The following is a 25679-nucleotide window of genomic DNA, read 5'->3' on the forward strand; positions in this document are numbered from 1 at the left end:
ACAGAGAATTTTGAATTGGCTCTGTTTCTCTGTGAAACTGTGTCCATGAAGGGTTATTATGTTATTAATGACACAGGGGATCTGATTGTCACCGAATAATTAATGAAAATCGTAGTAGAAAAATCATGCTTATTGCTTGAGAGCTTAAGAAATAAAAATTGCTTTTTGTAGTACATCTAAGATGAAAATCTATACTTATAATAAAGCTCAATATGTGTGTGTGTGTTGGCGCTCTACAGACTATACCATTTGACGTACAGCCACCAAATTTGGCTCATGTATACCCTGGAGATCCAGAATGTGTACCGTGGAGCGATTTTTTAAATTTTTAATTAGAATTTTAATTAATTAAATATTAAGCGAAATTTCAGTGTTTTACCGCTATAATTTCCTGAAAATATTATCACACAAAAATGAATTTTACATCAAGTTAAAGTTTAAAAAAATAAGCTTTTTATTTATATAAATGTTTTAATTAATCAAAAAAATTTCTATTTTTGATGAATTTAAAAAAAAACTATTTAATTATATTTTCCAATAATTTATTTATCATAAAATAAAAAATAAAATTTAAACTGCACAAGCACATTACGCGTGCATGGGGAAAAATTATTTTTTATCAATGTGTTGCCATCGCGAGTTCGCAAATTGTACAGACTAAGTCTATGGCAAAGGATACCGACGTGCTCTGATTGGTTTAAGCCTTGGCATCTTTTTGGCAATGTTTGGTCCAAAAAAAAAAAAAAAACCCATACCAAAATATATATTTAGAAAAATAAATAAAATTTGTGAATCCCCCCCCCCTATTTTTTACGGTTTACATGTAATATTAATCTGGAACACATATACAGCAGAAAATATCAAATCCTGAAACCTAAATTCAGGAAATATAAAAATTACAATTTATTAAAAATATTTTTTGTGTGTGTTTCTTCTTAATATTATTTTAATATAACTAAAAAAAATTAGCTACGAAATCACATATTCCATTAAAGTTTACATATTTATACGATTTGGGCATTAAGTAATCATCTACCCATATGTATTTGATGGGAAAGTAACAAACGTTCAGCAACAAGTTTCAATGACTACATAAACTATCTAATAAAGGCACGAAAATCATAGAAAAATAAGAATTATTTAATTGCTGCATCATATGTTGAGTAATTACTTTCATTTAGTTTTTATACTTCAGTACATAAACAACATTAGTTACTTGTATTACTAGTATTATTAGTAATATTTATTATTACTAATATTAATTATTATTAGTAGTATAACTAGTATTATTTAGAGAAAATAATTATATTAATGAAAATTAGATCGTGTTGATATTCACTCTATCTTCCATAAAACTAATGAAAGGTACAAAGTTTGAGCCAAATAAGCGATAACTACACTATTATGAGTGCAAAACATTGCCAAAAAATGCCAAGGCTTAAACCAATCAGAGCACGTCATTGTCCTTTGCCATAGACTTAGCCTGTACAATTTGCGAACTCGCGTTGCCATCATATTGACAAAAGCTCAAATTAAAAAAAAAAGTGTTACATATAACTTCAAACCTAGAGAAGTATCATTTTTAGCACGTGTATGTATGGTATGAAATATATTTTTAAAAAAGTAAATGCAAGAGAAAGTTTTCAATAATCTTTTATAATATCGATATAATCAATTCAATAAATCAGTTTTATTTAAGGAAAACATATTTTAAAATATATACAGGATGCCTACTCTAATCGCGGTCTAATAGTAATTTGTAAACCATTAGTAATAGACATACATCTGTTAACAAAATAGCCTAAATGAATTAAATAATTATATTTCACTTGAGTCAATAAATGCTCTGATGAATTACGAATTTTAAATTTTTACACAGATTTTTATATGCCATGTGAATCACATTCAATAAAATATTTTTGAGATACTAATATTTTAAATTTAAAAAAAAAACAGTTGGATTATATTCAATTGAATCAATCATTAAAAAGGATTGACGAAAATTTGAATATCACTATTCTATGAAAATGGACGATTTTAGACCACTTAATTAGCCCTCTCAAAGACGATCCGCCAATCTCCATGAAGGGTGGACCAGGTTCTCTCAAGACTGTTTGGCCTAAGACTATAAAAAGTTTGGTAGTTTAAAATTTTCAATATTCAAAACTTAATGAATCGATCAAGTTTGATAGCAGAAGATAGAAAAGATCATTTATTTATTTAAAAGTTGGAGTGTCAAGAACATTTCCCAGAATAGGATTCCTTAGGACCAAAGGACTGTATAAAATTTAGACTTCATAATTTTTTGAAGTATGTTTATAGACCGAAACAAAATAAAATATTATCATTGATATCATTTGAATCCTTTTCAAAGTAAAACTAAAAATTGAATTTTACAATGAATCCGTGAAATGTTCGTTGAATAACTCTTTGAGATATTATAAATTATGAAAATTATTTCTGTAATGCAACTAGGACTTTAGTGCGAACGACTCTCATTTTCAGTTCTCATATTTCTTTTAAAGACATGTGGGGATTCACTAAAATACGTCTTTATATTAATTGTAGTTTCATTATTTCCACTTTAATTTAAAATTGAATTTTACATTATAGAAAATTAGAGTGAGACGCGTAATGCAATGAACAGAACGGCTTATGGCCTACACAATAGTATAAGCGAATAATATGACTATCAAAATTTGAATATTAAAAATATTTTTTTGAAAAACTTATTATGAGAACAAGTTACATTAAATATTAATTGAACATTTTAGTGAGCATTAATACTGGCAAACCGATTGGGCGCCAAAGGCGGCTAGTATATTATAAGATAAGATTTTTTTTTCTTTGCAGTGGGATCTTAATAATTGCTTTAGTATAGTTTATTTAATTTTTAAAATCCTTTGTGTTCGAAAAAAGTATATTTTCGAAACTACATCTATTCATTTTTGAGTACGATAGCTCTAAAACGGATTCAGCGTGGTGAACCCCCAAACCTTACTCGCGTACTCTCTAATAATTGAAATATCACGGAGAGCGCCTTGCATAGTATTCATTAGCACAGAATAGTTACGAATAAGCAACCTCTAACACTTTAACTAAATTCATCGTGTGATTCTTCATGCAGTTAATAGCATTCGAAAATCGAATTTATGTTTTAGAGTTGTTTTTCCCAACCAATTGAAATCAAAATTTTACACAGAGCTATATTTCACTAAATTGCATGCCAAATTTCATTTAATTAAGCGAATGCGTTTTTGAGTTATCAGTTTACCTGTTTTTGAAAGTAAAGACCGACATACAGTCAACCTGTCTTTGGATATGGTTCAAAATTTGATAGGTTTCTATACTATAGATGTTAAATATGCGTGCTGAATTTTATCTATCTAGCTCTCTTCGTTTTGTTATAATTGTGTTAACTCATATCCGAATAGCCAGACATACAGACTGCCTCTGTATGTCTGTATTTTGCTCAAAATTTAATAGAAATCTGCAAATTTTGGTATCAAAAAACATATACCGAATTTCATCCGTCTAGCTCAAAGCGTTTTTGAGTATCGCGTTCAGAGACAGACATACGCGTTTCCGAATAATTTGTTTTCCGAAATCAGGAAGGTTAAACTTCTCTAAATGAAGGTGTTCATTCGTCAAAATTTCGAACTCGAATTCTTTGACTATTACAATGCTTTCTCTATACTTTATACGACGCAATAAAAAATCAAGAAAAATGAAATGAGGTTGGTAGCATTTATAGTATAAGTTTCTATTAAATTTAAGAGAAAGTCTCTTTCCATAGAAATTCGATAATTCAGAAACCTAATTAGCTAGACAAGTTTCTGTTGTAACAAGTTTTTGTATAACAAATTAAATTCATCAAAGAGTTGCTGTCATTTGACTGTTAAGCGCACTAGAGCGCTGTAACTGCATGTGGTTTTAACGCTGTAAATTAGCATGGGGTTTCACCGCTAATATTGGAGATTTTTCGACCAATTCCGTCAGAAGGTGCACCTTCTTCCTGTTTATCTGCCTTTGGACCCTGAACAAGATAACTCAAACATACTGTCATTTAAATATATTGGTTTATCATCTTGAATTAAAATTGGCGATCTGTGGACTCAATTGGTCATCAAGAAGTGGAAATGTGACTAAACTATGCATGAAACGTGTGAAAGTGTACGAAAAAGTCAAAAGAGCGAAAATCCCTCTTTTTAAAAAAAAATATTTCAAAATGTTTATCTAGTGCTTTGTAATATTATTATTTCGTAAAATCGTGCATTTAATTTATTTAAAGAAAGAATTTAAAAACAATGGTAAAGAAACTTCGTTTTTAAAAAGATTTTTAATATAATTTTTTTGAGATTTATTTGGCGCTATCTTGAGAAACAAACTGGAGCAATTGGAATCATTTCCAAAATATAAATTTTGAATTATTTTCACACGTAAAACATCGCCGACAAAATTCTAATCCTGCATGTTTCCAAAATTAAATATTGCATTTTAAAAATCTTTTGCTCAAGGAACTGCAATTCGATGGATGGAGTCAATTCAAGATATATGTCGAATGCATTAATGAATGCTTAATTATGAAATTTTATGTTCCATCTTTCAAGAAAAAGATAAATCTTCACTCCACAATATAAAGCAGAGTGTGGTTATCACGTGATTGTGACTCATGTGAAATTATTTCATTTTTATAGAAAAATATGCATACAGGACTGTTTAAATTGAAATTCACCAACTTAAAGAGCAATGAAGGACGTTTTATAAATCTAAATGTAAAGCAACACTAGGGCTATTTTGGGACGGACTCGTAATTTTAAACCGCGATCAGATGACGAGGATGACACCTGAGCTGTCACCCCTCTCTCCACACGGCACCACACCAGCGGGAGGACGTTTGGTCTGACGGATTTAACGTGCAACAGAACCCCTTACACGACGCTTCTTCGGTGGAATCGAGTCTCGAACCTGAAACCCTACGGCTCACAGGCCGAGAAGTAACCACCAGGCCGCCGTGGCCTGTCCCATTTTATGCATTTTTTTTTGTTTATGTATTTTCTTAAAAGATCATGCTTATCATCCAACCCTATGTTTTCTTAATTTTATATTTATTTCTTTAATTTAATTTTTTTTCTTAAATAAATTCGAAAATATCATCTTATATACTTATTGTTCACATTATTTGGATTAACAAGAAGTTCTTCACGTTGCTTTGAGTTGATGAAGTTTATTTTGAGCTGCCTTTTATTGAAGTGCAATCGTTATTTATAATAGTAAGCCAAAAACTCTATGAAAAGATTATATAATATTTGCAATATACCAATTTTATAACTAGATCTAATTTTAGAACTCTCTTTAAATATATTAATAATTAGGTCAAATCGTAAAATTGAGGAAATGACGTTCTGAAAGAATGAGAAAAGATTAATTCATAATTTCATCTTATTTCCCATTCATAAAAATCCATTTCTGTCTCCGGAAGAAAGATTATCCAAGCATTCATACAAATTGAAATATTTATGAAAATGGATGAAAAAGTTGCATCACAAAAGAGCTTCTGTTCAGCAGCGACCTGAATGCATTTGACGTGAGCATTTGAATAACAGCTTTATGAGCATTCTGTTTACGATGAACTTATTTAATTATTTATTTTCAAGTCTTGCTGAACGACAATTTCCTTCCAAAATATATATATATATATATATACATATATTTATAAATATGCCTTAAGAAAACAGTGAAGTTTTAGAAATAATAAAGTCTGTGCCGATATCTAAACCAGCCGGCGTTATCTTCCCAAAACTTTCTCGCATATTCCCCAATAAACTTGTCATGCCAGTGACAATGGCATACAATAGTTTCGAAATATTAACTTTTGGCGTGAAATTAGCAATTTTACTGAATCTATCATATCACCACTTGGCGATTTTTTTGGCAATTAATTCCTGGCATGCTATCAAAAGTATCCGATAATCGAATTTGTGTTTTATACAGGTTTTCCTCGATCGACTGAAACAAATATTTGACACAAAACTACATTTGTAGTCACAAAATCCCTTACCTAATTAGATGTATTAAAGTCATTTCTGAAAATACAGACCGACAGACAGCCAACCCTTTATTGGTTTTATCTCAAATTTTGAAGGTGTCTATTCTATAGATGTTAAAACGGAGTACCAAATCTTATGTATCTAGCTCTCATCGTTTTGTAGTTATAGTGTTAACTTATATGCGAACAGCCGAAAAAGACGGACTTCTTCTGAACGAATTTTATTCAAAATTTGACAGAAGTCTGCAAATTTGTTGTAAAGACCGTATACCAAATTTCAACTGTCTAGCTCAAAATGTTTTTGAGTTATCTTTATCACAGTTAGGCATTTTCTAAAAATGTGTTTTTCGAACTCAGAGAGGTCTGAAGCATGGAGATACGTCAAAATTTGGAATTTGACGTATTCTACGTGAACGAGAAAGTAAAAAGCAAAAATTTAATAATTAGTTTCCTTTTTTTAATTTATTGCTAATTAAGAAATCAAAAATTGGGTAAAGTTACTGCTCTTTGATACTGAAAACCATAATGGTTATGCGTTTCATGTGAATAGGCTGCTTTGGTACATCTTTAGGTAGATCGAGTCGAAATTTTGTAGCATTTTAGATTGAGGAGAATGAGGTCAATACAATGCAAGGTGTTTTATGACATGACAAATTTATTAGAATGCATGCTAGAAAGTTTCGGGGTGAACACCCCCTCTGGTGTTTCCAATGGAAGCTTTAAATAAAGAGAAGAAAATGGCAACGTTATATACTTCTTTTACACCTATATATTTATCATGTGTTTTTTAAGATCTATTGCAAGTACATTAAGTGTATTCCTCTAATTATAATCGCAAGAAAGACGACGACAATTTATCCTTATAAGTCTTCTTCAGACGGAATATCTCTTCATGGGGTCATTGCGAGAATTATGTCTCCAGCGTCAAGAACTGATAGTAGAAATGTTTCCTTCTAAAAACAAGAATTTTAATGGGGCGCCCGCAGTACGAACACTTTTTAAGATATCACTTCCTTGTGACAGATATGCTGAAAAATGTCTCGTTTTCTTGTTCAATGTCAGTCTGAGAGTTAAATTTTCGTGACATTCAAACCAGATTTACAGGTAGGTTGGCTTGGTTATATATTGCAAGCTTAATTCGTTGAAAATGTAAATTACTCCTAAAAGGATGGTTTTAATGGAGAAAAAAAAAACAGCTGAATTACTGCGAAATAGTAAATGGATGAATTTTGATAACATCTTACTGAAGTAAAAGAGACGATGTTATGTAAGAAATACTAATCTGGACACTTACATCCTCTTAAGGTTCTTTTATAAAATTAAATTTAAAAAAAAGAACTATCTTTCATCAAATTTTTATCAGTGAAATGTAATTGTATGTAAGTATATTTTGTGATAAAATCTCGTTTTGCTTTTAGTCAAAGTTTTAAATTAAGAGGATGTAATCCTTAGTATGCGATAAATTTTTATTTAAAACCGAATTAGTCTGATAGACATCGAAAGACTCCAATTTGCTGTGGTGACTTTAGAGTAAGATGTACCATAATCAAATGAAATAAATAAATTAAAATTATGTAATAAATAAATTAAAACTCTGAAACAAACTATTTGTAGCTAACATTTGTTACAGTTTTATGGTACATAAAAAAATGAAAATCAGCAGGAGTGGCTTTCCTAAAACTTTTTCTCATACTCTCTAATAAACTTGCCATGGCAGAGAACGCCTTGCTTGGCACTGGCGTACAATAGTAACGAATTAGTCTTTGGCCTGAATTTAGCATTTTGTCTGAATCCGTCGTGTTGTCCTTGGAGAGGGTTTTGGCGATTAACCCCTGACATGCGATTAAAAGTATTCGAAAATCGAATTTGTGTTTTCGAGGCGTTTTTCTCAACCGATTGGAACAAAAATTTGACACAAAACTCTATTTGTAGTTACAAAATTCCATACAAATTTGATATAATTAAATCATTATGTTTTTTTTAATTATCGTATTTAAATGTTTCTGAAAGTACTGACCGACAGACGATCAGCCCATTGTTGTATTCAACTCAAAATCTGACAGGTGTCTGCTCTATAAATATTAAATGTATGTACCGAATTTTATCAATCTAGCTCTCTTCGTTTTGTAGTTATTGTGTTAACTTATATTCGAAAAGCCGGACAGACGGACTTCCTATAACAATTTTACTCAAAATTTGTTAGAAATCTGCAAATTGGTTGTAAACACCATATTACAAATTTCAACTATCAAACTCAGAGCGTTTTTTAGTAATCTTTGTCACAAACAAACAGACAGACGAGCAGACGTTTTCCAAAGATATGTTTTTCGAAAGCAGAAAGCTCTAAAACGTGGAGATTCGACAAATCTCGAGTTCCAGTTTTTTGACTATTACTATAATTTCTCTATATTTCTTTTACGAGGAAGTAAAAAATAAATACGATTTCTGTCACTCTTTTTCTTTTAATTCTAAAGTTACTTATCTATGTATAGTAATATCGCTGCAAATCCATCTTCAACAGGTGAGGACAAGTAATTTCTTTGATTTGGATGCTGTCTTGGAGCTAAAGAGTGGGAAGATGATTAATTATTCACGAATCCCCCCCTATTTATTCATTAGTTTGATTATACTCACTGGTGCTAGTGTAATGAACTAGGTGTGGTTGATAATGAAGTTAAATGAACAGAGAGCCTCAAGGTTTGCACGTGTGGAGCGGATGACTGACTGCGATTGGAGTCGGCTTGAATCTATCAAAGGAACTAATAGATTTTAAATATCAGAGGGCAGATGACTAGACAAAAAACAAGTAGGTTTATTTCAGAATAATTGCATTCTGATGAATGATATAGAAAATATGGATGTGCTAAATATTAAACTAGATTTTTATGCGTTTAAATAAATTGTAAAGTCCAGATGAGAATGTATTTAACGAAGTTTCATTTCTTTCACTTAAAAATTCATTAAAATTCCTTAAAGAGAAATTTTGTAAATTAAATTTTTAAAAAAACAACAGAAAACTGGAACTTATAAATCCGCTTTACTGGCTCCAACAACATCTTAAATTGTGAAGAAGTCTGTAATTCTGTTTTGTCAGGTTGAACAACTTATTTTTGTTTTCTCGTATTCGAAGTATAGACAAAGCGTTGTAATCGTCAATAAATACATAAATAAATAATAAACGCGAAATTTTGACGAATCTGCACTTTTCAAACATCGAAAAATACATTTGTGCATTATGTCTGTCTGTGAACACGATAATTCAGCAACGTTTTGATCGAGGTAAATGAAATTTAATATAGAGACTTAAGACCAAATTTGTGGTTTTCCGTTACATTTTCAACGAAATCTATTAGTCTATAAGTCTATTTGGTTGTTCTAGTCCTTCTTTTTATTAACTGAATTGCTGCTACAACTTCTTTTTTGCCGAGTTTTTTTCTTTTTTTAATAATCTTTTCGTTACCATTTTCATCATTTACTGGGTTGTCTTCTTTACTTTTATAACACACCCCCGGGGGGGGCACCTCGAAATGAGGATGAGATGCTTCCGGCATGGTGGTTGGATCTCGCCACCCTGAAGGGTACACTAATAGGGGGGGGGGGATCTGGCTCCTCCCATCGATGACGGGACGTACTTTTTTCGGGGAGGGTTGTACCGTGGCCGGTGACGGCCCTTAGGACTCAACCACAGTTCCCACCAATGTTGCTGTTGCGGCGGTCCGGTCATTCAGTTTTATGGTTTAAATCCGTGTGCCTTCGTGGTGGGTCGGAGAGTCAGATGGCTGACTTACTTTCATAACATTTTGCAATTATTCAAGTTGAGTAAGATATTCAGCATCCATTATATAATCATTAATATAGAAAACATTTTTCCAGCTCTATATTTTCTGCAATAAAGCAAGAGCTTGTGAGGTCACAGCAATCGATTTGGTAGTTGCTTTGTGACAGTTTAACGCTATTTTTGAATTCAAAGGTTTTTTACTTCCAAACATTGTATTGAGTGGAGAAATTGCATTACGATTCACCTATATAACGAAATGGAAGTGCCTTAAATATATGTATGAGTACATAATATGAATAATCAGATTAAGAATAAAATGAATTAAAAAAGAATGAAACTTACAAGTGATTATTAACATCGATAAAATAATGGTAATTTCGTTTTGCTGAGTCATATTAGTGTGGTGTAAAAACAAGTCGTCAGTGGGTTAGCGTCTTGATAATCCAGTGGGGTTTTTTTTTTGAAGGGGGGGAGGGTAGCTTGCATACTAAATGTCAGTTTCTTTAATTGCTGCATCACCACTTTTTTTTTTAAAGAATTTTGTGGACAGCTTTTTATGGAAATCATTAACTTCCATCAGTAATTGAAAAGTCGCAAACCGTTGCAGAAAAAGTTGGGAAAAATATGTCAAATAAAACTTTTATTCGTCATACGGAGAATATATAACATGTAAATGTTATTCAAAATCAAGGAACTGCAGAAAAATTTGTTAAATGAAAGTTCGTATTTACAAATTTCTCTCTGTTCAAACTTCAGACCTTTGAGAAACTGTGGATTGATGAGTTCTCTTTAATGAAATACTTAAACATGGTTTAAAATAATTTCGTTTCCATTTATTTTTTCAATTTATAGAAGATTGTTCCGGAAATTACATAATAAAATCTGATAGGTTAGTTTAGAGAAATAATGCATGATGTCATCCTATTGTTTTTTAAATGTCTATGAGGCAGTAGGAAATCTATCTATCAGTAAATTCATTAATTTTTATCTTTGTGAGCTGTTTGATAATTTATGATTTGAGCTGCTGCTATTTAATAATCATAGAAAGCAAAAAAATAATAATGAACACTTTGACCTCATAATATGCTTTAACTAGCCGCCTTTGGCGACCAGCCGGTTCGCCAATCTTAATGTTCGTTTAAATTTTAATAATTAAATAGGTTGAACCGGAGAATAACCCCCTTCTTCGCCAAGTTGCGATAACGCACCAAAGATGGCAAAATTTATTATGCACTATAATTGAACATCTGCTCCTTTGCTTTTAAACATTTCGCAAGGCCGTTGTTGGCGACTTTTAAAAATTGCGCAAGCAGGGGGTTAAACTCCGGTCGTGCCCTTAAATATTTTACGCAATTCCAACTTTAACAGATTTTTCATCAAAATATTTTAAAACTTCAAATTTTATAGTCATATAATTCATTCATAATATTATAAAGGCCTTCAGTCATAACGTGATATGTATCTCTCTAATTTTCTGTTACCCCTCGTAGAATTTATGCTTTAAATTAAAGTGTAAATGATTAATCTGCAATTAATATAATAATATTTTTTACTGAAACAAAACATTTTTTTTAATAATATGATTACTGATAATAGAGTCACTGAGCATTTAAACTTTATGGGCACTAAAGAATATCTTTCTTAATTTATGTAATATCTCAAGAATTTGTCAACAAAATTTTCTCAGATTCCTCATGAACAGATCGATTCATTAACAATGTTTCATTTTAAATGCATCAAACACTAAGAAAATAAAATGAATTGTTTAAAATAATCGGTCGAAAACAGGTTTAAAAAAACTACTTAAAAAACGATGTTGAAATAACAAATCAGACCATATAATATAGAAAAAGATGACAAATAAATAACTACACTATTTCTTCAGAATATAATACTTTTTCAAAGCACCAGAATTTTGATATTCTGGCAATACTAAAAAGTTAAAGATTCCATCGATTTTTTTAAAATTTTATAATTTTGTTTTCCGTTGGTAACTTAATAAACTGTTAAATGATAACGGTTATAATTTAAAATGGTATCTACTCAGCGATTAAATTCGTATTTAATCTTGAATGGATACGATTAAATTCGTTTTTAATCGGTTCCACACACAGATAAATATATATAATATGTTCATATATGCACACGAATAAATATATTTTCGAATGGACATTGCGTTAAAAAAAAAGCCCTAACTAAGAATAGGAAATGATAAATAATAGAATTTCCGATAACTCTTTCAAAATGGTATAGAATTTTGAAATTCAACTACATCGCATTCAAAATGGATGAATTCTGAAAAGAATAATACCAGTATACGTGGAATTTAATATAAGCCCGATGTAAAGCTTATGAAATCTGAAAACATATGAGATTTTGGCTTAGTTTTGTATTCCATACTGCATATAAAGTAGATACTGCGAACTGTAACCATCAAAAAATTCGAATCTGAGATCTTGACGAATCTTCATGTTTCAAACCTTCCTGCGATCGAAATATATATTTTTACCATTTTATCTGTTTATATGTCTATGGGCGCGATATTTCAAAAAGTGCTTTGAACTAAACGAATGAAACTTGCTATATGGATTTACGATCAAATTTATAGACATTCATCAAATTTTGAACGAAATCCATGCAGAGGAACTCTGCATGTTTGGTTGCTCGAGTATATAAATGAATTCGATAAATACAAAGCACAAAGAGCTACGTGGGTAAAATTTGGTGCAGAGATTTAGCATTTAAAGTGCAGATTTCTGTCAAACATGCGAAAAAGTTGATTGTCTGTCGGTCTAAACTTCCGCACGCAATGTAAAAAAAATTACTGAAAAATTCAATAATTTAAATCAGTGTGTTTCGGTTTGTGATCTAGTAGCTAAAACTGATATTCCGTGTCAAACTTTGATTGTCCTCGGCCTGCAAAAAGGCTTCCAAACATATTTGCAAGATAGATTCAGCAAAAATGCTAGATTCACGCCTAAGATCTATATTTCATGATCATTATTCGCAATGTTTTGTAAGACATTCGCAGCTTTATCCAAGGCTTACAATTTTCTGGGAGTCAGAAAAACAAGATTTTTATTGGAGATTACAGGAGAAAATTTTGGGGAGGAGACAGACTCCCGGTGAATAAATGACACACACACACACACACAAAAACCGTTAACATCTGCAGTTGTTATTTTATGCATTATTTTTTGAGGCTAAAAAGATTTCCCGATTACTTCTGACTTGATATAGTTTTATTTAAAACTAGACGCCTTTTGGCGACCAGCCGATTTGCTAGTGTTAATGCTAGTTAAAATTTTCAATTAAATATTTTATGTAACTTTTCTTTCAATAGCTTCTTCATCGAAATATTTTAATCTACAAATTCTGACAGTCATGTAATTCACTCATATTATTATAAAGACCTTAAGCCACAACAATGTCTGAAATCTACAACTCCCGTACAATTTGAATTTTAAAAGAAAATAGAAATGATTAAAGTGCAATTAAAAACATTTTTTTTTACTGAAACCAAACATTTAAAAAAAAATATGAGTGCTAAAAACACAATCGTTCAGTATTTAAATCTTATATGTACAACAGAATAATTTTCATAATTTCTGTAACATCTGAAAAATTATTGAACAAATATTTCTTAGATTCATCATAAAATCCATTTCTTAGTTTTACTCTCAAAAGGATTTAGGAAAGGAAAGGATGACTTGAATAATAATACTTTATTTTGTTTCAGTCTATAAATATGCATAAAAAAAATATGAAGTTTAAATTTTATACAGTCCTTTGCTCCTAAAGAATCATATTCCGCGAAATATTCTTGCCACTTCAACTTTTAAATAAATAAATGATCTTTTCTATCTTCTGCTATCAAATCTGATCGATTTATGAAATTTTGAATAGAATAGTTTAGAATAATCAACATTTTCATAGGTTAATCAGTCTTGAGAAACTATGGGCGCTGATTGGGGTATCATCTTTGAGGCGATCGATGAAGTGGTATAAAATTTCCCGTTTTTATCGAATAGTTGATACTCAAATTTTCACGAAGCAGTCAGTTTTAATGACTGATTAAGTTGATTGGAGTGCAGCTCTTTATTTAAAATATTAGTGCCTCAAGGATATTTTCTTAAATATGATTCACAGAGCAGAGGATCGAGATAGAAGCTAAACATTCATAATTTATTAGAGCATTTATTGACTCAAATTGCATAAAATATAATAATTTATTTTTAATAATATAATAATAACTATAATTATTTACCATTTTAACACATGTATTTCTATTATTAAAGGTTTACAAATTAGCCATTAGACCTTGATTTTGGAGGATATATACTAAACCATATTTATCTTGAATAAAGTTGATTTATTGAATTAATAATATAGCTATCCTAAAAGATCGTAGAAAACTTTGTCTTGAATTTATTTTTTAGAAAATATTATATGTCTTATTTATTTCATTTCATGCAGACACGTGTTAAAAATTACACTTTTCTAGATTTATAATAACTATTTTATAAAAATCCATTTGATTGAAATAGAAACTTAATTTCTGAGACAAAACATTGGTATCGTAAAAAGATAATTTTTCAAACTTTAAATTGATGTAAAAATCAATTTTGCTGTAATATTTTTGGAAGTTATAGCGGAAAAGCACCAAAATTTCGCTTAATATTTAATTAATTATAATTATAATTAAAAATTCAAAAAAAATCGCGCCGAGGTGCACATTTCCGGCCACCAAGGTATACACGTACCAAATTAGGTCGAACGGTTTGGCCTGTAGAGCGGCAATGCACACACACACACACACACACACTGAGCTTTATTATGAGTACAGATTGACATTAAAATGTAAAATTGTAAATTTTGCAGAAATGACTTAGAACAATGAGAAGTTATCCTCTATTATGTGTGGCTAACCCAAAGCAATTATTTCATATGACTCATTAAAGTTTGAGAAAATTTTCAGCATAAAAAAAATGCCGTTCTTGCCATACATGTCATGATTAATGAATGTCAAACTAAAAGAATTCAAGCTTCCACTTTGCATTTTATATCATAGAGGGGGAATAGAATTTTCGTTGGACCATCGTCTGGATTGGACTTATATTGGAAATTCGATTCTATTAAATATTTACATTACAATAATGTAAATGTGGTTCGTGAAAACTACACGCTCTATTTAATGAACAAATACAAGGTTTTTATAATTAAAATTCGCTTATCCAGAAGACTGTGGGGAAAATTCTATAACAAAGAAAAGTAATTTCTTTCAGCAATATGTAATACGAACGATGAGCTCTGGGAAAATATAAAAATAGAAACAGATTCATTTGTCATCAATAAGTGGCGCTGCTCTAATATCTAAAATGATTTTTCCAGATTTGCTTTTATAAAAAAGAAGAAAAAAATCAGGGAAAACGTTAAACGTTAACGTTTTATTGTCGTTAAAATTAAAATTCGTCAGTTTAGAAATTCCTATAACTGAATCGATGGTTTCAAAGAATACAGAAAAAAAGGAAATGTAATATAATATGCCTCACCAAAAATAAATAAATAAAAACATGTCATTCTGCCTCAATAAATAAACGAAAACAACCTTGCGCATGCTCAAAGAGCTCTCCATTGTTTTCAATCACTGATTTTATTTTAAAAACAGTGGAAAATGTTTTGTATAATTGGGAGAATGTGTATCGTAGCATAGTGTCCTTCAGATCAGAGATCGTCTGACCTCTGACGTTAGACACAGTGTTTTTCAAAAAATACCACAATCAAAAATCTCATGGTGTCAGATCACTCGATAGTGATGGCAATATTGTTTAAAAATAAAGATTTATTACTCTTGTGTTAAATGTTTCTTAATAAGTTATTTGCATTATTTTTGAAGACAAGCAAGAAATTCGGCTATTTTGTTTCATTAACGATATTTTCCGATCACTGCACAACCACTACCAGCAACAACAACAAAAAAAAAAAGAGCATCCTCGTAACTATGTTATTTATTATCGCACCTTCAGCAAACTGATATCATTCGAAATGGATTAAAGGAACAGATTTGTTGAGATGGATAAAGTGATTAACCGAACTAATTAACTATTCATTACGGAAATCCAGATTTTTTTAATAATTCGATTCAGCAGGTCTTTTTATATAAATGTATCAAATTTCGTTCTGAAATTCGTAGTAGTTCTTGAGATATACGTCATTTCGCTTGCCCAAAACTTTGCCCAAACAGGGCAATCTACTGGGGACCGTTTATTAAATAAGTCTGAGTTTATTAATAAAAATTATTAACTTTTTATAGCGAAAATTTACCCTTAATATGAGTGTTTTTTTTTTCAAAATATATTTTTTTTCTTTTTATTTAAACAGTGAAGAATTTCCATTACTTTTAAAATCAATTCATCATCTAGTATTTTTCAATTGATCCAGCCTTAGGAAATGAACATATCTTAATTTTTATGACGAATGAAATACGTTGTTTAATTCATTTTTTCTGCTTAAAAAAGTATCTGATTGGGGAAATGCTAATACCGGAAATACATTTTAAGCCAATGAAATTATTGGTGTTTATTGAAAGGATGAACTTACATTTTCAGGGGAGAGCAATTGTTAATCGAAGATTTCTTAAGTTTACTGCAGGAAGTTACTGTAAGAATGACTGAGTGATGGACATTCTTTCTGTTATGCAACGGCTGTAATCAAAATAAATAAATACAAATGAATTGAGACAAGCAGATTATCATGCTACCATATCTCGAACTATAGGCTCATAAACAATTTTTTTTTTCATAAACGAAGAAGATATTATTTTATAACTCTCAGAGAATCATTTTAAGAATATTTTTTAAACATTCTTTAAAAAAGGAAGTGAAATTTTTTTTATGAAATATATAATAATTTGCGCCGAAATGTCATAAGATTCATTTAACATTGGGAGCGTCATATTTCAAAATCGTATGACTCTCAGAATTGTCATCAGAATTCCATAAAATTTTATTAAGAGATTAATTTCATCAGAAAAAATTGACATCAGGTCTGATTGATTCAGTAAAGAAAATTAATAGCTTTAATGGAAAAAATTCGAAATAGTAGTTCATTAACCATGCTTATTAACTCGGTTAATTAATTTGGCTACATCAATAAACCTGTCCCTTTAATCCAATTTCTATCGATACCAAATTTCTAAAGACACGATAATAAATAACAAAGTCACAGAGGTGTCCCTCCCCCCTTTTCTTTAACGGTTATACATTAAAAATGTACAATGACAGGCAATTCAAATAAGCCAACCTCCCCCCTATGCTTTTCACAAAAAGATATTCCCTAATATTTTTATTTGAGTTTATACGTAATAGCTCAGATGAAGAATATAGCAAAGAAATTGCATGTCATCATTATTCTGTTTGAGAAAAATGAATGGCGCTCGTCCGAAGAATGCACCAAACATAAAGATACCTTTGAAAGCAACATTGATTAATGTTTGACCAGGCTTTTGTAGTCGACAAACAAAAGAAAGTCGTTCTTTATTTCTTGTTCTTCCTTCTATGATTAGGGATGGGTGGAACATGTTTGGTCAGTTTCTTTTAGATCATGAATGGATGAGAGAAACTGAAAATCGTAGTAAGCTTAGGGATATTTTTACGCATGCGACTGATTTTACGATGAAAACATTTTGCAGAAGATATACTTGCAACAACAGCTTTAAAAATCTACAATTTATAATTCAGCCATATTAACTTCATTCAAAAATGTTCTCTTATTTCCTGGTCCGATTCCTATTTTTTTTATTTATTTATTTATTTATTTAATTTAATGCTACACGCGCTCAGTAAAATTGCTGAATTCAGTGGGTTCTCATGCTCTGCGTCAAGAGATAAAAATCTTTAATGTTTACCTCATTCTTTTAAAAATACCTAAAATCAAAGGGGAAAATGTTGGTCTCCTTTGCTCTTGTGTCGCGTTGTAGATTGGCGTATTTCTTACCACTTATTCTTGTACATAAATTATGCATCCAGGGATGGAATAAATCGAAGTTAAAAATTCAAAAATCTCTTCTCTTCGGCCACGCAATTGCTAAAAAAATATGTTTATATATATGGTGTGATGCAGAAAGGGCTGTAGAGAAAAAGAAAAAGAGAAGGCAGAAGAGAAAATCCTATAAATATAAAATTCTTATGACTCATAATTTAAAATTGTGAAAGATTAATACATCATTACACCGCTTTAACATTTTGCAGTTGTTTACAATTATTTTCACTGAGTCTCTCGGATTGATTTTAACTAATGTGATTTCTTTCCATTTGTGATTTTAATTGGTTTGTAGCTTTATCGCTCTGATTCCCTGAAATATGTAGGGTAATCTATATCTATACTTATAACAAAGCTCAGTGTGTGTGTGTGAGAGTGTGTGTGTTGGCGCTCTACAGGCCAGACCGTTTGACCTACAGCCACCAAATTTGGTACATGTATACCTTGGAGGTCAGAAATGTGCACCTGGGGTCCCTTTTTTGAATTTTTAATTAGAATTTTAATTATTAATTAAAAACTAACTTTCCCTCCAAAAAATTCTTAATTTCCCTACCGGCAAAAGAGAAAGGATTCAGTTTTTATTCCCACGCTAATGGGGCTAGGCGTAACATTTTTCGACCAATTATTTCAAAAGATGCTGTTTATTTTTTTAATGTTTGATGCATTTAAAATTAAACATTGTTAATTAATCGATCTTTTAGATTCATTCTGAAGTACTTTTGGATTAAAATAACACAGAATAAAGGAAATTAAAAATTTGTAATCTGCCTAGCGTTACCCCAACTGACGTAGAAAAATGCACGCATTTGCGTTATCATAACTGGCGTTGAAAATTCACGCATGCGCATTGTGTTCTGATTGTTGACAACTATTTTCAACGGATTCGGACTTCATTTAAATTATTTTTGGGTTAGTTGCGTGCTTTTGTAATTAAAAATTGTATTTATGTTAATTATATATTTTTTAGATATGCTTATAGTTTTAAGTTTATCGTTTTTTAAGCAGTTATTTTTAGCCTGTTTTCGACCGATTATTTTAAACGATTCTGTTTATTTTCTTAGTGTTTGATGCATTTAAAATTAAACATTGTCAATTAATAGACTTGCTCATGATGAATCTGAAAAAATTTTGTTGACAAATTCTTGAGATATTACATAAATTAAGAAATATATTCTTTAGTGCCCATAAGGTTTAAATGCTCAGTGATTCTGTTTTCAGTAATCACATTACAAAAAAAATGCTCTGTTTCAGTAAAAAATATTATTAGATTAATTGCAGATTAATCCTTTCCACTTTAATTTAAAGCATAAATTCTACGGGAGCTAACAGAAAATTAGAGAGATACAGATTACGTTATGACTGAAGGCCTTTATAATATTATGAATGAGTTGAAATTTGAAGTTTTAAAATATTTTATTGAAGAAGTTATTAAAGTAGGAATTACATAAAATATTTAATTATTAAAATTTTAACGAGCATTAAGATTGGCGAACCAGCTGGTTGCCAAAGGCAGCTAGTATCTAATAAAAATAAACTAAATGAAATAAATAATTATATTTTATGTAGTTTAAATCTACCGATGAATAAGCAATTTAAAATTTTTGTGCAGATCCTCGGTTTTTAGAGTCATATTTAATAAAATATTCTATAGTCACTAATATTTTAAATTAAAAAAATGTCCTCTCTTTTTCAATTAAAATTGATTGGGTTATCAAAATTTAAATGCCTCTATTTTATAGAAACGCACAATTTTAGGCCTCTCCATCGACCGTCTTGAGGAAAATACGGCAATCAGCATTTGGACTTTTCCGAGACTGATTATTTAAAATAATGAAAATGTTGATTGTCCTAAATGAATAATATTCAAAGTTTTATAACTCGGTCAAGCTTGATTGCAGAGGATTGGAATGTTAATTTGTCAAGATTATTTTATTAATATGGTTTATAGGATCGAAGGACTGTATAAAATTTAAACTTCATAATTGTTTTCAGACATAATGAAGTACATTTATTGATTGAAATAAAATAAATAAAATATTATTTATCGCATTTAAAACTGTTTAAAAGTAAAACTGTGTTTTATACTGAACCAGAGAAATTTTTATGGAACAATTCTTTGAAATATTGCATAAATTATAAAAAAATTATTTTGTGGCACGCATATTATATATATATATATATATATATATATATATATATATATATATATATATACATACTACACATTCTTTCTACTAGGGCAAGTCGCATTTTTTCAAAGCAAAAGCGGTGCAAAAAATTTGCAAGTTACAAGTGCTTTCAAATTCAACAGATACTGCACCGTAAATAAAAAAAGAAATTTTGTTGTAATATTTTATGAAGAGAGTAAATGTTTGTAACACGGAAATATAAATGTATATCTTCAAAACAAAAATAAGTACAATTTTTTTTTCAGATTAATTAAACATTCTTTATTTAAATTTGTTGCTGGGAGTAGCATCTTAGCCGTTGCAGTTGCAGAGAACTGCCCCGTTGCCCAGGGAATATACCGCGTGGAGGTGTGCTACTCTCCTTCCCCGCTCGCCAATCCTCCCTTCATCGCTGCATCTGACGGCTGACTTGATTCCAAGACAGCATCTTTTAACTGGCGACAGTCCGTGAAAGAGCATCTTGCAATCGATAACAGTCTTTGAAACCGCATCTAGACGCCGATGACAATTTTTGATGCAGCATTCGGCAACCGAAGACAGTTTTCAACATTATTGGGCAGCTGAAGACAGTTTTGTTGTTAAACTGCATTCTGCCGTTTTCTATACTCAGCTGGCAAGTCCAGGGCCATGCAAAATTGGTAGACCGCATAGGACTCCACAACTGGGGTTCCTATAGGGGCAGGCGCGCCGGCAAATCCAGTGCGCAGCATATTTTGTAAATCGCAAGCGATTTTACAATTAGAGTCTCAATCTTCTGGACTTGAATAGGAACCAGTTCAGCAGGTAACTCCAGAGCCTGGCAGATCTTATAAACTGTATACGAGCTCACAACATCAACTCGTTGAATAGGGGGATGAGATGGTGCATCCGTATCAAGATCCAAAACTAGATCTCAATCAACGCCCCAAACAGATGGTGCATCGGGGAAAAGGAAATACTCGAGTATTTTCCAAATCGTCATAAAGACGAGGAACACAACGATGGCCGAAGCCTCATTGAAATTCCCGAAAATCGCACTAAGCATCATTACTCAGCAAAAAATAAAAGTCGCACAACGTTCGGTTGCAAAACAGTAAATGAATTTTAATAGAAAGCAACAGAGCAGAGATTCATTGTTTTTTCTGTTAGATTGTTTGCAATTGTTACTTTGTTGAGCATTTAAGCAGTTATGCTGCTGTTTCAAACAATGACATCTGGTGACTATTGATATATTTTGAGTTTATTAACAACTGAAATATGGCGAATAGTTATTACCATCTTAACAATTGAAAGCCAACAATAATGCTTTGGAAGATGGTTAGGGGGGGGGAATAGGAATTAATATCTAAATGAATTATGTAGAAATAAATATCAGGTTACGTCAGTTAGTAGATCTACACCGAAGCACACAGAAATAAGCATTCCTATAATTCTTTGGTATATGGTTAGGGGGGGGGAATAGGAATTAATATCTAAATGAATTATGTAGAAATAAATATCAGGTTACGTCAGTTAGTAGATCTACACCGAAGCACACAGAAATAAGCATTCCTATAATGCTTTGGAAGATGGTTAGGGGGGGATAGGAATTAATATCTAAATGAATTATGTAGAAATAAATATCAGGTTACGTCAGTTAGTAGATCTACACCGAAGCACACAGAAATAAGCAAATTTGAGATTCTCAAACAAACGAGGAAAGATGAGTGAGAAATGAAGCAGATCGTTTACGAATTGCAAATTCACGTGCTTCAAAATCTTATTATCAACACCGAAGGCAATGTTAATGTGCCACCCGATCTCGCACATCAGAATCAGAAGACCAACATGCGGCAAAAATAGAGGCAATAATTTGTAACAGAAAGTCGAATGGAGAAGATGTGCTCATACCACGCATTCCCATTATTCCCACCGACATACATTTTGATTTCAAAGGACTGCAGTTCCCCATTGGACTTGCATTCTCGATGACCATCAACAAGGCGCAATCACTTCAAGTGTGCGGATTGAACCTAAAGAAATCCATGATTTTCACATGACCAGTTGTATGTCGGATGTTCACAAGTCGAACAGTCAATGAATTTATTTATTTTTACTGAAGGCGAAAAAACAAAAACTGTTGTTTACCCTAAATCCCTTGAATAACAAATAATAACAAATTCAAATAATGGAATAAATATTATTTGTACTTCTCCCTTATGTATCATTCAATTTCAAGGAATATATTCAGTATCGACAATAAAATAAATATCATGGTTTCCATCATTCTTAATTAAACAAGATAGCTATTTCAAATTTCCAAAATTATTTCTTCTGCGGCAGCAACGCGCCGGGTACCAGCTAGTATTTTATAAATCTAATCAAACTCTTGTTAGAGCTCTTTCCTCTTACTACTGGAGAATCCTTCTTAAACCAGCCATGCTTTCGCATTTTAATAAATCAGTTGATGCATAGTAATGTTATAATCGAAAAAATATATCATTGAGTTTCGCAATATTCCTTCCCTCTTTCACTAGATGTATTTTACGGTTAACTTAACCCTATTACGAGAATCTAAATTCATTGCGAATCTACGAAAATTTTAATAGAGTTCTTGATTTTAATTTTAATTCAGTTAAAATTTTTAGTTTCAGTCAAAAGAATAGGGTTTTTTTTTTTTTTTTTGTCATGCATTGAGCAATGACTTCAAGTTATTATTCTAAAGCTATTCGATTAAGACAGAGTTCCTTTTCACGTCCTGAAATGAAATCACGAAATCAGTGATTCTTGATACTTTATCCAATTTTTCACTGCTAAGTCAAAAGTAGCAAAAAATTGGATTTAGTATTTATCATTACGCAATGTTTTATTTAAATATCTTGTTTTCTTTCTCAAATGATTAACTGTCGTTTTATTGAGCTAAAAAGTTGAGAGGGGTAGCGTAGATTATTTTTAGGTTGAAAAGATTCCAGTGTTGAGGGGAAAAGCACTTAAGAAGTCTTATTTATTACGGTTTAATAAATCTTGTAAAGGGATAAAAAGAAAAGGAAGAAAGAGTCTCAAATCACTGGAACTATTTTGTCCATAACTTCTTTTAATAGGAATTACTAACATAAGTAGGAGTATATCAATTCTTTTTATCCATAAAGAAAAAAGAACATAAATTTAATACCATTTGTCTCTGGTCCAAATATACTTTTCATTGATATTATGGCTATTTCCAATTTTTGTTCCATTGCTCTTGCCTTTAGAATTCAATCAGGGGTTCATCCTTTATAAAGGAGTCACGTACACTTAGACACGTTTATTTTATATTAAAATATGACATATTTTAGGATTCTAAATACATTTTTATTGGATATATTTATCCGCTACGGATCGAAGATTCAGTAGCAGAGTTTCGTCTGGGCAACTGTCAAGGGTTAATGGGATAGGAAGAGGAGAGGCTGGAGGGGTTACGCAGGTTGGCCGATGATTAAAATGATGGTATCGGCCTCGATAACAAATAAGTAAATTTGTAAAAATAGAAATTTTATGAATCACAAAATATAACGATAATATTAATACTTTGTCAAATATAATTGGAAAGGTTTCTATCTGTTTCATCATATTCACTTTGTTATGACAATATTTATAAGCGTCTAGCGTCTATTTTAATAATATTCAGTTTACAAATATGGATATCACACAATCATAAGTTCGTAATAAATAAATAAGTAAAAAACCTATTTACAAGAACTTACTAAAATGAAAAAAATCAATCTTTAACTAAATCAATAATATGTTGTAATGCTAAAAATATATTGAATTATGAAACTAAATTAATCAGCTTATTACTTTCTCGTATAGTAGTTTAGAGAAAGTACAGTAATCGTCAAAAAATTCGAACGGCCAATTTTCGACGAAACTCCATGTTTTAAACCTCCCTGATTTCGAAAAATACATTTTTGGAAAATGTCTGTCTGTCTGTGACAAAGATAATTCAAAAACGCTTTGAGTTAAGGTTAAAATTTGGCACACGGTCTTTACCCCAACTTTGCACATTTCTATCAAATGTTGAGTAAAATCTGTTCAATGGAAGTTCGCCTGTCCGCTTGTTCGAATATAAATTAAGAAGATAAGAGATAAAACTGGGTACACACATTTAACATCTATAGTGTAGACATTTATCAAATTTGGAGTCAAATCCAGCAAAGAGTTGACCGTCTGTCGGTCAGTACTTTCAGTAACATGTAAATCCGTTAATTCTAAAACGCCGTGATTTGTGACTACAAGCCCAGTTTTATGATCAGTTTTTAGTTTTTATGTTAAGAAAAATGGTCTAAAGTACAAATTCGAATTGCGGATGCTATTAAACGCATGCCAGGGATTAATCGCCAAATAACTCGCCAAGGTGACACGATAGATAACAGCATCCGCTAAGGAAATATAAAGCGTTCTCTAGTATGACAAGTTTATTAGAGAGTATGCAAGAAAGTTTTAGGGAGACCACTCCTCCCATTTAGAAGTGAGTCTCATAATATGCTCTGCCTAAGGCTGGAAAATGCTAAAATCCGATAATGCTATGGGGAAAAAAAAGTAAAGATTTTACTTTTTAAGCACATATTTGTATAAAATAAATGGCAACTTCATATTGAACTAAATTCATAATTGTATGCTACTCGCCAAATGCAGAAGTGATAAAGGTTTAGTTTAGTTATAAAAGTTTAGTTTAGTTAAAGTAACACTAGGACGTTTTGGGATGGACCTCGTAATTTTGAACAGTGATCTGATGACGAGGACGACACCTTAGCTGGAACCCTTCTCCTCTTTAAACTTTCACACCACAGCAGCGAGAGTACATTTGGGCCCCGACATTTAAAACCCCGTTCCAACGACCTGTGCGCGTCTGGAGATAGCCACACTTTCTCCTTTCTTGTGGTTTTCCGGGGTTTTTTTTTATGTCTGTTCAGTTTACCGACAATTTGCTCCGGTTCGCGTCCACAGGCGGGGTGGTTCAACAACGGGTCAGTTGACAGATTTATGACCGTATCTGTAAAGGCCGTCGGAACGCGACTGAACGTGTACCAGACCTAAATGATGAAGTAGTTATTTCAAGAATGATATGCAGAAGCTCTTTCAAGATTGCATCAGAATAGAATAAGAGCGTTACTCTCCGCTGGTCACAAGATTTAAAATTAATGAAATAAAGTTAAGCTCGTCTTAAAAAAGGGGAAAAGGGAGGAAATGCCCGTTTAATGATTAAAATATTACATTTACAGCATCTTGCATCACAGTGCATCTTTTCCTTCCAAGGAACCTTTATTATAATTTATTTAATAATTTAGTTTTTGTAATTTATTTAATTTTATTTTATTAAAATAATCTATTTAAAACTGGACGGAAAGTGTGAGCCATTTAAAAAGTAATCTTTAAATTTGAAAAGTATGATGATACAAAATCACTTAAATGCGATAATTTACGATGCTCCCAAGTTTACTGTTGAAAATGTTAACATTCGGATTCATTTCTAATAAACTAAATATAACATAAGCTGCTACATCTTGAAAAGTGGACGATATTATTTTTTTTTTATTTTAAATAATATTTGTTCTTAGTTTGGCTGAAATGTCTCTAATGATTTAGTAAAAGGTGCGGAACAAGCATTCCACCTTCCCGGAGTGAT

At 31.2% G+C, this 25679-nt stretch overlaps 1 long non-coding RNA gene across 1 annotated transcript in view; it reads right to left on the reverse strand.

Annotated features, from left to right (window-relative positions):
• Window positions 1-25679, reverse strand: part of LOC129989151 (uncharacterized) — a 191399-nt gene that overhangs the window by 21768 nt on the left and 143952 nt on the right. The window lies entirely within an intron of this gene.

This window comes from Argiope bruennichi, chromosome 2, assembly GCF_947563725.1.
Source record: "Argiope bruennichi chromosome 2, qqArgBrue1.1, whole genome shotgun sequence".
Lineage (NCBI taxonomy): Eukaryota > Metazoa > Arthropoda > Arachnida > Araneae > Araneidae > Argiope > Argiope bruennichi.